At 40.9% G+C, this 15,791-nt stretch overlaps 1 long non-coding RNA gene across 3 annotated transcripts in view; it reads left to right on the forward strand.

Annotated features, from left to right (window-relative positions):
* Window positions 1-14,485, forward strand: part of LOC134731440 (uncharacterized) — a 56,594-nt gene extending 42,109 nt beyond the window's left edge. For 2 of the 3 annotated variants that reach the window (XR_010113712.1, XR_010113711.1), the window contains 4 exons: window positions 752-876; window positions 1,087-2,005; window positions 9,500-9,539; window positions 12,016-14,485. This is a non-coding gene — a long non-coding RNA (uncharacterized lncRNA). Of the gene's footprint in view, window positions 1-751; window positions 877-1,086; window positions 2,006-9,499; window positions 9,540-10,268; window positions 10,354-12,015 lie in introns of all 3 variants that reach the window. The other variant, XR_010113713.1, reaches the window with a different exon arrangement.
* Window positions 14,486-15,791: the final 1,306 nt, after the last annotated feature.

The raw sequence follows: 15,791 nt of genomic DNA on the forward strand, positions 1-15,791 counted from the left end.
GTAAATTAGTTCAACTGTTGTAGAAGACAGTGTGGTGATTCCTCGAGGATCTAGAACTAGAAATACCATTTGACCCAGTGATCCCATTACTGGGTATATACCCAAAGGATTATAAATCATGCTACTATAAAGACACATGCACACATATGTTTATTGCGGCACTGTTCTCAATAGCAAAGACTTGGAACCAACCCAAATGCCCATCAATGATAGACTGGATTAAGAAAATGTGGCACATATACACTATGGAATACTATGCAGCCATAAAAAAGGATGAGTTCATGTCTTTTGCAGGGACACGGATGAAGCTGGAAACCATCATTCTGAGCAAACTATCACAAGGACAGAAAACCAAACACCGCATGTTCTCACTCATAGGTGGGAATTGAACAATGAGAACACTTGGACACAAGGAAGGGGAACATCACACACCAGGGCCTGTCATGTGGTGGGGGGCTGGGGGAGGGATAGCATTAGGAGAAATACCCAATGTAAATGACAAGTTAATGGGTGCAGCAAACTAACATGGCACATGTATACCTATGTAACAAACCTGCATGTTGTGCACATGTACCCTAGAACTTAAAGTATAATAAAAAAATGTGTTCTGCAACATCATGCACTAAAAATAACACGACCAATGGGAAAAATAGTGCTGGGAAAACCACACGAAACCTGTGGAACTGTGTAATCAGAGTACTCACAGAAACAGCAACAATCCTAATGAAAGTACTTGCACGGTTCTATGCAGGAATTGGCAGCTGGAATCTCAGGCAATCAACCCTTTGCAGCCTTCACCACTGGGCTTGTGCCTCCGTTGAAGGTGCTGGAGGGCATGCTTCTAATCATCACTAATCTACCACTTTAATAAGGAAGGTAACTTTTTCACAGCTTTTTCATCAACACTTGTAGCTTTGCCAAATGGATATACATAACAGAAAACTCAGTGGTTTTCTTTTCCTTCCTCCCTCCCTCCCTTCCTCCCTCCTTCCTCCCTCTTTCTCTTTTCTTTTCTCTTTTCTTTTCTTTCTTCCTCCCCATCCTTTCCCTTCCCTCCCTTCCCTTCCTTCTTTTTTTTTGAAACAGGGTTTCACTGTCACCTGGGCTGGAGTGACATCATCAGAGTTCACTGAAGCCTCGATTTGCTGGGCTGAAGCCATCCTCCCACCTCAGCCTCCCAAAGAGCTAAGACCACAGGCGTGCACCACCATCCCAAGCTAATTTTTGTATTTTTAGTAAAGACAGGGTCTTGCCATGTTGGCCAGGCTGGTCTCAAACTCCTGGGCTCAAGTGATCTGCCCGCCTCAGCCTCCCCAAATGCTGAGATTACAGGCATGAGCCACCATGCCTGGCCATGACCTAGTGGTTCTTGAAGTCTTTAAACCAGCCTTCACTTGCACTGAGAAAAAGTACTTTGATGCACTTTTAATTTTTTTAAGTCTTCATTTATTATCATGCCTCTTCTTTCATTGTGAGAAAACTTGTGAGATCTTTTTTATTTTCTTTTTTTTTCTGAGACGGAGTTTTGCTCTTGTTGCCCAGGCTGGAGTGCAGTGGCACAATCTCGGCTCACTACAACCTCCGCCTCCTGGGTTCCAGCGATTCTCCTGCCTCAACCTCTTGAGTGGCTGGGATTGCAGGCGTCCACCAGCACACCTGGCTAATTTTTTTTTTTTTTTTTTTTTAGTAGAGACGGGGTTTCACCGTGTTGGCCAGGCTGGTCTTGAACTCCTGACCTCAGGTGATCCATCCGCCTCAACCTCCCAAAATGCTGGGATTACAGGCATGAGACACTGCGCCCGGCCATGAGATCATTTTAAAACATTAATGTACTGGGAAGAATCAAATATGCACTACAAGATGTGTTATAAACATCACTCCCTTGTTTACTAATCGTGTATGAGCTGATTTGCAGCAAGGATCAGGCATCGTAACAGCCTCATGAAGTTGTGAAGATTAAACGAAGTGATGCATGTGAAACATTGAGGACAATGCTGGGCAAATAGTAAGTGCTTAAATAGTTATTGTGATTATAATCATATTTGTTTAACCAATCCCCTCTTAGTTTTCCTGCTCCATTTGGAACTACACACCACTCAAGAACCTATTTTTCGAGCTTTTCCTGTTTTCACAGTGGTTAGCTCAGATCAGAGCCTTCAGTAACTTCTCTCAGGCCTGGAGTTCTTGGGACTGATTATGTGTGAGAATTTACAAATATGGATTCACTTACAAAGTCCATTCCTGTGTAGCATAGTTTGGCTTTAATTTAGAAACATTTCACTTCATTTAATTTTAGGAACAAGTATAATGATAAATACATCTTGAATAGCTGCAGCCCTTCAGACTATATACTTTTATTTTCAGAATGATAACTTCAAGTCACCTAGATAATTATGAAACAATAAAAAGTTATTTTTTGTGTTTTCTCAGGGAAGGATGGGCATTGACTCTCTTATAGGAATATTCTTTTTTTTTTTTTTGAGACAGAGTCTTGCTCTGTCACCCAGGCTGGAGTGCAGTGGCGTAATCTCGGCTCACTGCAACCTCTGTCTCCGGGTGCAAGTGATTCTCCTGCTTCAGCCTCCAGAGTAGTTGGGATTACAGGCGCGCCCCACCACGCCTGGCTAATTTTTGTATTTTTAGTAGAGACGGGGTTTCACCATGTTGGCCAGGCTGGTCTCGAACTCCTGACCTCGTGATCCGCCTGCCTTGGCCTCCCAAAGTGCTGGAATTACAGGCGTGAGCCACCATGTCTGGCAGGAATATTTTAAAATATAAAAAGAAACAAACTTGGCATATTGGTTAACCCTGAGTTATGGATAAAGTTCAAGTTGAGAAATCTTGCCTTTCTTCAAGCAGTTTAATTACTTAAGGTAGAATCTCTTTAATAAGCAACACTATATTTATTAGATTTTCAAGGAAATATTACTTGTGCCTCATAAAGGGCACTTCATTGATATTTTGAAAAAGCTACTATATTCTAAACACTATAAATTTTCCTAAATTCCCCTCTTTTGAATTCTTTTGGTAACAACAGCCATGACAATAGAAATAACTAAGATTGCTCTCATGTTTGCTGTGTGCCAAGGCCCTGTGATTCACTAAATGAACGCAATGCTAAAATTGTCCTTTAAACTGGACTTTGCCTACGTGTGTGAAATTGGCACTGTGTTAAAATCAAACATTTGTGTCGTGAGGACTTTTTTTGTTTTTTTTTGAGACAAAGTCTTGCTCTGTCACCCAGGCTGGAGTGCAGTGGCATGATCTCGGCTCACTGCAACCTCCGCCTTCTGGGTTCAAGTGATTCTCCTGCCTCAGCCTCCTGAGTAGCTGGGATTACAGGCGCGCGCCACCACGCCCGGCTAATTTTTTTATTTTTAGTCGAGACAGGGTTTCACCATGTTGGTCAAGCTGGTCTCGAACTCCTGAACCCTCACAAAGTGCTGGGATTACAAGCGTGAGCCACCGCACCTGGCCAGAACTTTTGAAAGGAAATTTACAAAGGTAGTTACTGGATAAAAGTGTGATAGAGTAGTTAGCACCAGGTGGCGCTAAAGGACTGAACTTGGAAACGGCTACAGCATTTGGTCCTCTTACCTGAGGGCCGGGGAAGGGCGATGCTCCTGGCTTAATGGCTGTGTTACAGGAAGGAAGGACAAGCATTTGCCTTCCTATGCCCTGTTACGAACAGATGCTAGGATTGCGCCTGTCACATTGTCTAGTTTCCCTTCCTGGAAAGTTGAACTCCCTAAAGGTATGACTGACACAGTAACCTTACTGGGGTCTCAAGTGAACAAAAGACTCCATGGTTTTTCTAAAGAAAAGTGAAAACAAATATCACATGAAATTGCTTTTTGGAATGCGTTTAGTCTTGCTCTTACCTTTGTAGTGTCCAGAAATGGAGATTGGACAAAGGTAGCCAAACGAGAAACATCTCCCGGAATTCCTTGCCTCGGGAGTAGACAGTGCAAAATCCTTCCCACCAGTTCGGGGTTTATTATTTAATGCACTTCCCCCTTCCTAGACATTTCCAATGTGCTCATAAGTGTTTTTCTCTCTGGCTGTTACCAGGAGGATAAAATCTCAGAATGGAGACCATAGATATGACAATAAAAATAAAATCCTTCCACCGGGTTTCTAAGGGGATAGCAAGAGAAAGAGCAGGAAGTGAAGTAAAAAGCCTCACTGCAAGTAAACGTAAAACCCCGGGAGCCTGGGAAACAGAAGCTGCCAAATTAAAGAATGGCAACAGTTCCTGCAAGGAGTCAGGCACAGGGGAGGCTGCTTCCTTGGGCAGTTACTGGGACATTGAGAGGGAGGCTCTATGGAAAGCGACTTTTGGGGGTAGATTGAGAAAGAAAAGATGTTTAAAAAAATGCCTGAAATTTCTACCATCAGCTCTTTATTTTCTGAAAGTCAAGTCTACTAAAAAAGCAGACCAATAGCTAAGTATCTTGCTCAACTTACATAAATCTCTTGCAATACACATCACTAAGGGCCATTTGTGATACAAGGTTTGGGCCAAGTAATTCACCTATGTCAGCAATCCACCAGCCAGTCTAACCCAGTCTGACCCAGGCATCCACATAGAGCGAGATGTTGCTGCCATTCCCTGTTTATGGAATTTTTCTGCTGTCTTAGGGAGGCTGATCATGGAAACTCCTGAGTGCAGTATTCCAAGTACAGTAGCACCAGGAATTGCATTGTGGGCTTAGAATGAAGCAATTTATCCATTCTGTCCCCACTCCATTCCCTCGTTATTTCAAGGACCTCCATGAGACAAGGGAGAGAAGAAGGCAGTGGGAATGGCTAAGTGTCCCAATGTCTCTGGCTTAGTTCTAAGCATTTTGCTTCACGTAACCTGGAGATCAGGTCATTCCTTGGCCAATCGGGAGAGGCTTTCTCCTCCTGGGCCTTCTGTGTTTGTTTCATTTATTTCAACATTCTCATGTGAAACCATTGTTTAAGACATTTTACTGCTAAATGGAATTCATTCAGCCTGTAAGAACAGTAAGATCAAAGAAGGGGTATTATTAGTTTTTCAAGAGTTGATCCTAAGGTTGGAAATGTGGTGATGAGGCTGGGTGTAATGGCTCATGCCTGTAATCTCAGCGCTTTGGGAGGCTGAGGTGGGAGAATTTGAGGCCAGGAGTAATGAACATAGTGAGACTCTGTATCTCAAAAGAAAAAATATACAAAAATTATCTGGACATGGTGGCACACAACTGTGGTCCTAGCTACTCAGGAGGTTGAGGCAGGAGAATCGCTTGAGTCCAGGAATTTGAGGCTGCAGCGAGCTATGACCATGTCACTGCACTCTGGCCTAAGTGACAAAGCGAGACCCTGTCTGAGAAAAAAAAAAGTGTTAAAGAATATCTCTTCTTCCCACAGATAGCCAGTGATTCTACAGGAAAACATACTCCACATTTCTAGGTTTTCATTTATTCAAGCCCTCAAAAGGATTCTATAAACATGGGCTCATCTAGACTGAAGTATAAATAGGTTTAAGATGGGAAAATCACATGGAAAAATGAACATGGTATTAGGAGACCAAACGTGAGTCTTGATGTCGCTGCTGATGTGCTGTGGTGTAAACGGTTTGGGTGTCAGTTTCTCAGCAGCAAAATGAATGTAATGCAAGGCAGGTGTTGCCCCCACCTTAGTCAGCACTGGGAAAGGGGGATCACTTGCCTATATTGACAGCCCCTTACTTCCTGTCCTCAGATCCAGCCTTTCTAATGGACAGGGGACTTTGCATTCACCATGTGGTATGTGTACTTCTACTCATTGGAACTGAGCTTGCAAGCTCTTCTCTTTGGGTCTGGAGAGCCTCTGGCACTCTTTGTTTATTATGAGGAGCAGAATGACTGGACAACACCAGCTCAGTTCCAGTGAGTAGAAGTACACATACCACATGGTGAATGCACCGTAGGCAAAGCCGTTTCCCTCATGGTGGTCGTGTCTGCCAGGTTATTATTTTAGCAGCCAGTCCTTTCACACTTTTGCACAATGGTTCCCTTTGAGGCAACTTACTATTTGATGGTTACAAAGTGACAGCATCGCACTAGGGCGGCAGGGCCAGAAAAGCGCTCTGAGTATGTCATCCTGAAGTGGTTGTGATCAGCTGCCCTCTCTAAGTCTATTGGGTTAAATAGCCAGGGTGTGGTAGCATAGGCACTCCGGAAGAGGTGAGGTGATCTGGACTTTGTGTAGTGTCTTGGCAAAGCTGCTGCAGACAGTGTTGAAAGGAATGTCTTTTATTCTCCTTTCAAAGGCAACTTCCTTCTGTGTCAGTAACCTCTCTGACAAGGGCCTTGATCTTTGTGGGCACTTCTCCCAGAGTAGAATTTGGGAAAGATTTCGAGTGGCACCAACCCATATGAATTAATATTGTTCTATAGACTCCCACTATCTGGGAGGAGATCTAGGGCTAGAAATTGGGCAGTGGCATCCCAAGGACCCCTAGGAACTCATGCCTCACTTCTGTCCACACAGAGTCCTGTAGAGTGGAAGCAGTTACTGTTCTCAGGGGATGGCACAGGTGGCACCATGCATGTGGGATTAAAGCGTTCTTAGAAAACATCGAAGACGTTAAAGGGATCACTACAATTTAAAATGGCACTTTGATAGTTTGATAGATATATTCTCTGGTTCTGTTAATAACTGTAAAGTCTTAAACATAATGTGCTATTTAAAAATTGCCACATTCAAGCTGTTTGTCTTTATGTGTGTGTGCATGTGTGTGTGAGCGAGAGCAGGCTCGCACATGCACGCACGTGCTTAATGCTCACTTAGTATTGTCAAGCTGTTTGTATTTTAATGAATGTATTTGTAATGGCAAGGGACATATTACAGATGCATTTTTCCTTCAGTTACCAGAAGCTTTTAAGGAGTCAGAAAATTTGAACTAATAGAGATAATGTTTTATGTAGTCCCTCAGTGCATCTGTTGAACATGTAGTCAAAGGAGTTCATTGAAATAAATGCTGCGGTTGAATTTTTAACAGCGGCTGCATAAATATGCAGCCATCTATAACCTTTATGCCTGTGGGAGTCAGGAAAATGATCTGTATAATTAACCCCTTGATTGATCTGGTCTTTCAGCTGTCAGGGTGAGACGGCTGAATTCCCACACAGAGCAGGATGTACCCATAAACTCAAGGTGGCTGAATATTTTTGGGGAGAGAAGTTTCTTTGGAAGCACTAAGTAAGCATTCATTTGACCGAATCTTTAAATGATTCTGTCTCCCTCAGTTTCTCAGTCTCTGCTGAAGGGTTGGGAGGAACGGGGAAATCATCTGGGATCTCTGATTGGTCACTCGAATTCAGTAGGTGTGGCAGGTAGAGTTCTGAGATGGCCGCCATGATTCCTACCCCCTGGTGTACACACCCAGTGTGGTCTCCTCCCCTGAGGGTGGGCAGGGCCTGAGAATGGGATGGGACGTCATTTTCTTGATTAGGTTATATGACAAAGGTGATAAGAGCATCAGCATTACGTTAAGTTACGTTACATTACTTTATGGCTCCATCTTAGCAGAGTGGAGAGATTCAGAGCAGGAAAATCCTCCTACTAGCCTTGAAGGAGCAAATGGCCAGATTATGAAGAAGACCACGTGACAGGGAGTGGCAGGTGGCTGCTAGGAGCTGAGAATAGGCCCTGGCTGCCAGCCAGCAAGACAGTGAGGACCTCAGTCCTATAACCACAAGGAGCTAAGTTTTTCCCATGACCAGGGAATATGGAACCTGAAGCCTCTGGGGAGATTGCAGCCCTACCTTGATTTCAGCCTGAGGTCATCCCAAGTAGAGGATCCAGTAACTTTGTCCTGACTCCTGATCCATGGAAACTGTGAGATAATGCATGTGTGTGTTTCATGGTAACCTGTTATGCAGAGATAAAAAACTGAAGCAGTAGGTCTGGGGTGGGACCTGAGAATTTGCATTTGTAATAAATCTTCAAGTGAGGCTGAGCTGCTAGTTCAGGGCCCACACTTTGAGAACCACTATTATAGTTTAACTTCCCCTGGCAGTTGATTTTATCTGTGATATCACAAATGGACACTCATTGTATGATTCTGGAATGTAACAAACGTTAGCCAAAAGAGATTTAGCAATATGTTTTAAGCCACAGCTAAATATAAGCCATATGGTTCAAGCCTTTAAAAATTATTTTAAATGTGGTGAACAAAATTAAATACAATATATAATATTAGAAAAAGCAATTAGAGGCCAGGCTTGGTGGCTCATGCCTGTAATCCTAGCACTTTGGGAGGCTGAGGTGGATGGATTGCTTGAGCCCAGGAGTCCAAGACCAGCCTGGGCACCACAGTGAGATCCTCTCTCTACTTCTTGTAAAAAAGTGTGGAAAAAAAAAGAAAAAGCAATTGGAATCGGGGCTTACAAAATGAGAACAGGAAAACAACAAAGTGAGGTGTGAAGCTAGCATGCAAAATGCAAAAATCACTCTTAGTTCTCACCTATGTAAGCAAAAGAGACTTGATGATTAATTGCCATTTTCTTTGTGAGAATCAAACTCCATTTATACTGCTTATGAATAAACTTTATATTGTAAACATACCTTGATTAAAAATTAAGTGATGATTTAGAACACCACATAAACTTTCTAATTTCCACCGTGATAGAGAGTGAGAAAGATGGGACACCCTTTTGTGATTATCCAAAATATTGGCAAATTCTCTGGCATTGCTGAATATATATGGGTAATAACAGCACTTCATTAGTAGGTAGAAAAATGGGTCCTGTGCCTCTAATTCTGTGCAACTATCTTCAACTATTTTTCCAACTCTTTTTGTGATCAAATTCTGTCTCTCTCCCTCTCTCCCCACTCTCTCTCCCTTCATCCTTACTTGTTTTTGTTGAGTAATTTTTGAAGTTAAAACATGCAACTCCATTGAGATTTTCCTAGCAGAACAAAACAACTAGAGCTTTGCTTAATCCTGAGGCATTTTACTTCTCTCTTAGTAATCTTAGTCCCCTCTGGTGTGATATGGGCTTACTGCTGTGACTGTATTAGCTGAACCATCAAGATTGTTGTTTTTTTTTAATTTAATACTGCACCTATCATCACTCAAATATGAAAGTTCTGCTCTCTCCAGGCACCTCCATATCCGTATAAGGTATTTTATGTAGCCATGCCAGGGGGATCCAAGGAAAAAGATATTAAACTTGATTTTGAAGCTATTTCTGAATGTTGCTTGGTTTAATGACTGCCCTGCTCAGGTCTTTTGGAATAGAAAGTGTGAGTATGAGTGTGAGTGTGAGTGTGGTGGGTGGGACTGGGGCAGCCTGAAGTGGAGGGTAGTCATAATCACTTGCAATGGGAGAGAGGGCCCAAGCCAGCACTGTGGAGTTGTTTCTACTGCTGGGATATATATTGCATTCTTTCATTCGGAGCCAGGGGCAGGTACCCGACTAGGATATTTGTTCAGCCCTCTTGTAATGGTGACTTTATTTTTATAACTCCTTTTTTTTTCTTTTTGGAGATACAGAGATTCTTTTCTGCGCTCAGACACCAGCCAGAAGGTAAGCATCCCTGGACCTTTAATTCCATGGTGGCACCCTTGCTAGATGCTGTTTCATTAACAAATGAGACTTTGCACGTGCCTGCAGTCTTTCAGAGCCACATATCTCAGTCTGGGTGTTAAATTAGTAATTAAATATTTTATTCTTCTGGGTAAGATAGGGAAATAAGAAGTATGATGTTTTTATTATTTTTATTATTTTTTATTATTTTATTATTTTTATTATTTATTATTATTATTTATAACTTCCTTCTGTTTTAACTTTCACTATTCTCCTTCATTAGTAAAGCTTATTTTATTTTATTTTCTTCTTCTTCTTTTTTTTGGGGGGTGGTGGTGGGGACAGAGTCTTACTGTTTCCCAGGCTGGAGTGCAGTGAGTGGCGCGATCTCGTCTCACTGTAGCTTCTGCCTCCCAGGTTCAAGTGACTCTCATGCCTCAGCCTCCCAAGTAGCTGGGATTACAGGCATGCACCCCATGACAGGCTAATTTTTTGTATTTTTAGCAGACAGACTTTTGCTGTCTTGGCCAGGCTGGTCTCCAACTTCTGACCTCAAGTGATCCGCTCGGCTCGGCCTCCCAAAGTGCTGGGATTACAGGTGTGAGCCACTGTATCTGGCCTCATTAGCAAAGCTTTCAAACAAATAAAAACTTTGTGTTTGGGACAACTCCTGGGGGCTGGGGAATCATAGATAAACTTGACCGACCAGTGTATGATTCTTCTGTATAGAACCTGTAAGGTGGTTGGAGTGCTTGTGATGCTCTCTGTTTTCTGGATTAGAAGATGGAGGTACAGAGGCTTGTCATTTTCCCAGGTTAGTGATGAGGACATTGGTCTACATTGCTAGTCTTCAGCTGTGCAGCCACGTTAGACAAAATTATAACCCAAATACTGTATTTCTGCTTTTTCTTGTGAATGTCAGTATAAGCATACCAGATGAAAGACTTACCCTAATATTTATGGCTTAAGAATCTGAATTGCATTTCCACTCTGGAGCAATTGTGGGCCCTTAATAGTCATGCTCTTTCATAGTGAAATATTTCTGGAAAGTCTATATTCAAATTGTAAAATATAGGCCAGGTATAGTGGCTCACACCTATAATCTCAGCACTTTGGGAGGCCATGGCCAGAGGACTGCTTGAGTGGAGTTGGAGGTTGCAGTGAGCTATCATTGCACCACTGCACTCCAGCCTTGGCAACAGAATGAGACCCTGTCTCAAACAAACACAAAAATTAAAAATATTGCATCCCGGCCAGGCACGGTGGCTCATGCCTGTAATCCCAGCACTTTGGGAGGCTGAGGCGGGCAGATCACGAGGTCAGGAGTTCGAGACCAGCTTGGCCAAAATGGTGAAACCTGTCTCTACTAAAAATACAAAAATTAGCCAGGTGTGGTGGCATGCGCCTATAATCCCAGGTACTCAGGAGGCTGAAGCAGGAGAATCACTTGAACCCAAGAGGTGGAGGTTGCAGTGAGCGGAGATCACGCCATTGCACTCCAGCCTGGGCAACAGAGGGAGACTCTTTCTCAAAAAAAAAAGAAAATATTGTGTCCCAAGAAATTTATTTATTAAACAATGGTGTTTTGGATTTTTGTTGTTGTGGTGGTGGTTTTTTGTTTTTTTTTTTTTTGAGACAGAGTCTTGCTCTGCCACGCTTTCTCTCCTGCCACCATGTAAGATGTGCTTTCTCCTTCATCTTCCACCATGACTGTAAGTTTCCTGAGGCTTCCCCAGTCATGTGGAACTGTGAGTCAATTAAACCTCATTTTCTTTTTAAATAACCCAGTCTCAGTTCTTTATAGCAGTGTGAAAATGGACTAATACAGCTATGTTACATTTTTGCAAGAGCCAAATACATTAACAGTGGCAGTCACTGTTCTCTCTTTGCCCTTTCATGTTTTTGTTTTTTTTTAATTTTTTATTATTATACTTTAATAATAAAGTTCTAGGGTACATGTGTACAATGTGCAGGTTTGTTACATATGTATACATGTGCCATGTTGGTGTGCTGCACCCATTAACTCATCATTTAACATTAGGTATATCTCCTAATGCTATCCCTCCGCCCTCCCCCTACCCCACAACAGGCCCCGGTGTGTGATGTCCCCCTTCCTGTGTCCAGGTGTTCTCATTGTTCAGTTCCCATCTATGAGTGAGAACATGCGATGTTTGCTTTTTTGTCCTTGTGATAGTTTGCTGAGAATGATGGTTTTCAGCTTCATCCATGTCCCTACAAAGGACATGAACTCATCATTTTTTATGGCTGCATAGTATTCCATGGTGTATATGTGCCACATTTTCTTAATCCAGTCTATCATTGTTGGACATTTGGGTTGGTTCCAGGTCTTTGCTATTGTGAATAGTGCTGCAATAAACATACATGTGCATGTGTCTTTATAGCAACATGATTTATAATCCTTTGGGTATATATCCAGGAATGGGATGGCTGGGTCAAATGGTATTTCTACTTCTAGATCCCTGAGGAATCGCCACACTGTCTTCCACAATGGTTGAACCAGTTTACAGTCCCAACAACTGTGTAAAGGTGTTCCTATTTCTCCACATCCTCTCCAGAACCTGTTGTTTCCTGACTTTTTAATGATCGCCATTCTAACTGGTGTGAGATGGTATCTCATTGTGGTTTTGATTTGCATTTCTCTGATGGCCAGTGATGATGAGCCTTTTTTCCTGTGTCTGTTGGCTGCCTAAATGTCTTCTTTTGAGAAGGGTATGTTCATATCCATCACCCACTTTTTGATGGGGTTGTTTGTTTTATTCTTGTTAATTTGTTTGAGTTCTTTGTAGATTCTGGATATTAGCCCTTTGTCAGATGAGTAGATTGCAAAATTTTTCTCCCATTCTGTAGGTTGCCTGTTCACTCTGATGGTAGTTTCTTTTGCTGTGCAGAAACTCTTTAGTTTAATTAGATCCCATTTGTCAATGGGCAAGGACTTCGTGTCTAAAACACCAAAAGCAATGGCAACAAAAGCCAACATTGCCCTTTCATGTTTAATGTGACAAATTTTTACCAATATCTTCAGGCCCCATCCGTTAAGAAGATGAGTAGGATATTCTAAAACCCTGGGAACTTGGATCTTTGCTGGCAAATGCTACTCTTAGATGCTGAAAAAAGCATCAGGAAGAAATTATAAAGAACATTGTATATTTCTAGGAAGAACATTTTAGTTGGGGAAGAATGCAATTTCTTTCAATTTTTCTAAATTGTGACATAAAACACAACTTAAATATTACCTGTTTATATAGGGATGCCTGATGTTCACCCACATTCAGCTTTCTTTTCTTTCAGAGCACACAGATGAGTATTTATCTCCGTGTAGTTAGGTGGGTCCATGTGACCAATTCCAGCCAATGCATCATGGGTGAAAGCAACATGTATAATTTTGCAGCCAGAGCATTTAATTGCAGGTGTGAAAATCTCCAACTCTCTTCCCTAACTGCCATGTCTTTTGAGGTTTTATGTTCCAGATGATGCCTGGATCTTTGAATCTCTGTCTTGTGAAGGACAGGCAGTGGCTCTGGAGAGTCACTTGAATCCACAGCTGACTCTGTGTAAAAGGGAAACAAACTTCTGTGTGTGTGTGATGCCAGAGTGAGTTTTGTGGGTTTCAGTTATTGCAAAACCTAGCCTATTCTGAGTTTTTCTGATGGACTAAATGAGATAATCCAGGCCAACTTTTCTGAGACTTAGTTTTCTCTTTTGTAAAGTGTGGTAAACATTTCTTAACTTATAGAGTTGTGGGGATTAAATACCAAGAACATGTAAAACATTTAGCATGGTGCCCATCCCTAAAATATTTCAATAACTATTAGAAGTTTAAGTATTATAATTATCTGTTGGCATATTTTCTGGCTACAAGTCTTTTATCAAATATATGATTTGCAAGTATTTTATCTCAGTTTGTGACTTGTCTTTTCATTCTCTCAACAATGTCTTTCAAAGAGCAGGGTTTACATGTTTAGCAATTTGGCTTTTTTCATAAATTGTGCTTTTGTGTTATAACTTAAAATTTTTTGCCTAACTCAGAGTTACAAAAGTTTTATCCTAGGTTTCCTTTTAGAAGTTTTATAGTTTTAAGGTTTGCATTTAAGTCACTGATTCATTTTGAGTTAATTTTTAAAATATAATGTGAAGTATAGATCTAGGTTTATGGTTTTTTGTATATGGATATAGAATTGTTCCAGAACTAATTGTTGAAAAGTGATTGTTTCTTCATCAAGTTACCTTTGCACTTTTATAATAAAATCGATTGTTCATATATGTGAAGGTCTGTTTATGAAGTCTCTCTTCTGTCCCATTGATCTATTTGCTGATGTTAACACCAATGCTACATTGTCTTGCTTACTATAGCTTCATAATAAGTCTTAAAATTAGCTGGAATTAGTCCTCCAAATTGTTCATCTCTTTCAATGTTGTTGGCTATTCTAGTTTCTTTGTACTTTCATATGAATATTAGAATCAGTTTGCCAATTTCTAAAAAAAGTCTAGTGAGATTTTGATTGGAATTGCATGGAACCTATGGATCTACTTACGGAGAATTGACATCTTAACAATATTTAGTTTTTTGATCCATGAACATATTATAGCTCTCTATTTATTTAGATCTTTACTTTTTCTCAATAATGTTCACAGTTTTCAGTGTACTGGTCTTTCACAGCTTTTGTCAGATATATGGCTAAGAATTTTATACCTTTTGGTGTTATTGTAAATGTTACTATTTTTTGAATGTCAATTTCTGACTGTTCATGGTTAGCATATAGAAATACAATTGATTTGTATTTGATTTGTGTATTGTTCTGGAACTTTGCCACCTTGATAAACTCATTTATTAATTATTTTATGTTTTTGGTAGATATCATAGGATATTTTACATAAGTAAACATTTTATCTGTAAATAAAATAAATTATACATATTCTTTTCCAAACTGTGTGCCATATGTTTTTCTTGTCATATTGTGCTGGCCAGAACCTCCAGTACAGTATTGAATAGAAATAGTGAGAGTGGACATTTTTTTCTTATTACTGACCTCAGCAGGGAAGGCATTCAGTCTTATTTGTTATTTTTTTTGTGTGTGTGTGTGGGGATAGGGAGCAGGATCTCACTGTGTTGCCCAGGCTGCAGTGAAGTGGCATGATCAGGGCGCACTGCAGCCTCGAACTCCTGGGCTCAAGTGATCCTCCCGTCTCAGCCTCTTGAGTAGATGGGACTACAGGTGTGTACCACCACACCCAGATAATTACATGTGGGTTTCACTGTGTTGCCCAGGCTGGCCTCAAACTCCTGGGCTGAAGTGATCCTCCCACCTTGGCCTCCTAAAGTGTTGAAATTACAGGCGTGAGCCATTGCACACAGCTGGCATTCAGTCTTTTATCATAGAAAGCTGTAGGTTTTTCATAGATGTTCTTTATCAGGATGAGGAAGTTCCTTTCTATTTCTAGTTTGTTGAGGTTTTTCTGTTTTTTTTTTTTTTAATCAGGAATGGGTATTAGATTTTGTCAAATGTAATTTCTATATCTGTTGATACCTTTAAAATCAATAGCCAGAAAAAGAAAGATAGTTTCCTTTTTTTGACATGCAGAAATGATATTCAATTATTTATATAAATGCTTTTTTTCAGTTTCAAAGTATATTACACAATCAGCACCATGTAGTATTTCTTATGTCTAGACCATTGTGACATATAAAAAAACAAAATTATAATTATATCACCTCCTGGAATTCATGATTTTTTCTTACCCAATCCCCACCTATTTCTTTTCCTGATTCTCTTATTTTTGTTAACAGCACTACTATTTTTCTAGTTAGTTAGAATGAAATATTAGTTATTGCTGACTAAAACAGGAATTCTGGCAAGTAAGGGTTTTAATTTAGTCTAGTTAACAATTAGTTTTGTGACCTTAGACAAGTGATGTTATCTATTGCCTGATGAGTTAGTTGGTTCTCTGAGAAGCAGATACCAAGATGGAGTTAGATATGCAATGATTGATTTTCAGACATGACTGTGAGGGATAGTGGGAAGGAGCAGGAGAAGGTGGGAGAGACTTTAGAGTATGGCACAGGTCTGTCATATCTGAGAGAGAGGAGGAAGGAAGCAAGATTGGGTAGGAAGAGTTTCAGTTCTAGGAAAGTTCTGTTCAACCTGATGGAGAGTCCTTGAGCCAAAATCGCCTGTTAAAGGAGTCTTGTTTACAAGAAGTGGGCCTTCATTAATACCCTCACTGTGCTCAGTC

Source organism: Symphalangus syndactylus, chromosome 9 (assembly GCF_028878055.3).
Source record: "Symphalangus syndactylus isolate Jambi chromosome 9, NHGRI_mSymSyn1-v2.1_pri, whole genome shotgun sequence".
NCBI lineage: Eukaryota > Metazoa > Chordata > Mammalia > Primates > Hylobatidae > Symphalangus > Symphalangus syndactylus.